This window comes from Mus caroli, chromosome 4 (assembly GCF_900094665.2).
Source record: "Mus caroli chromosome 4, CAROLI_EIJ_v1.1, whole genome shotgun sequence".
Lineage (NCBI taxonomy): Eukaryota > Metazoa > Chordata > Mammalia > Rodentia > Muridae > Mus > Mus caroli.
The window spans coordinates 271,344-272,420 of NC_034573.1; the positions used below are offsets into that span (position 1 = coordinate 271,344).

Consider the following 1,077-nt stretch of genomic DNA (forward strand, 5'->3'; position numbering starts at 1 on the left):
GTCAGTTCTGCACAGCCCTCAGACATCAGCATGTGTCTGGGCAGCAGCCCAGACCAGAGATGTCCACCTAGCCTTTAGTAGTAATAGACCCTGCTGCTTCAGGGCCATGGACCCAGACATGGCCCCTGGTGACAGCACAGGCCAGGGCTCCAGTGTGGTCTCAGGTGGCACTGATTACTCATATCAGGCTGTTCCTGGCTACCCTCAAGTCTCCAGTTCTGCCTCTTCATTATGCACACATCCTTCTGTCTATCTTTCTCTTCCATTTCTCCACCACTTACTTGCTCCTCCCCTTAGAGGAGCCTGGGGTCTCTGAGTGTCTGGGGTTTCAACGCTGGTCTCAGGAGTGCTATGCCCATTTGTACACTGTGGCAGCAGGCAAGGGTCATCTCAAGCGTGGTCTGCCTGACCCCCAAGGCCTGTGTAGTGCCACACTGGTGATTACCACAGGCTACTACCCTGTCAGTGCCCCATGGTTCTGGTCTGGTTGTTGGCCACCCAAGTGTCTCCATGCAAGAATACTGCCTCAAGCTATGGAGTTCCAGGCAGGATCTTTCTAGTCTCCGGCTAGCTTCCTCCCCTAGGAGGTTGTCTGGGCATGTGGGATATTGGACTTGTGATCATATCTGGCTATTTCCCTGTCTGGCCTCCTGGTAGTTGTCTCAGGCTTGCTTTCTTTCAGGGAACATTAGACTACTAATCATTCCAATGTTCACAGGTTAGAACACAGGTTGGAGCATAGACAAAGCCTCTCTCCTCTCTGCCACCTACTGAGGTACATGTGACACAGCACCCACATCTGCAATGCTTCTAGGAGCAGCAAGTTGTTTGTTTTAATACAATTAATATACTGAATATTTACTGGTAAGACTCTTGCAAACACTTCAAACTATTAATGAAATAGAACATTTTGGTGGGGAAAAATCTTTGTAGACATTCAGAATAGGTGGGATGAATGTAGCCTATAGGTAGATTCAGATCTGGTTTTGCCATCAGGTGAGTTTTTGGGAACCTTTTTGTTTGGGGGTGTGGGGATTTCAGAATTGTGAGTGAGGTAAGGGCCTGCTCCTCGGCACC

The 1,077-nt window shown here is 49.4% G+C and overlaps 1 non-coding gene across 1 annotated transcript; it reads right to left on the reverse strand.

Annotated features, from left to right (window-relative positions):
• Window positions 1-684: 684 nt before the first annotated feature.
• On the reverse strand, window positions 685-821 carry LOC115031003. Its single transcript, XR_003836595.1, has one exon. It is a non-coding gene; the product is annotated as a small nucleolar RNA SNORA17 (small nucleolar RNA).
• Window positions 822-1,077: the final 256 nt, after the last annotated feature.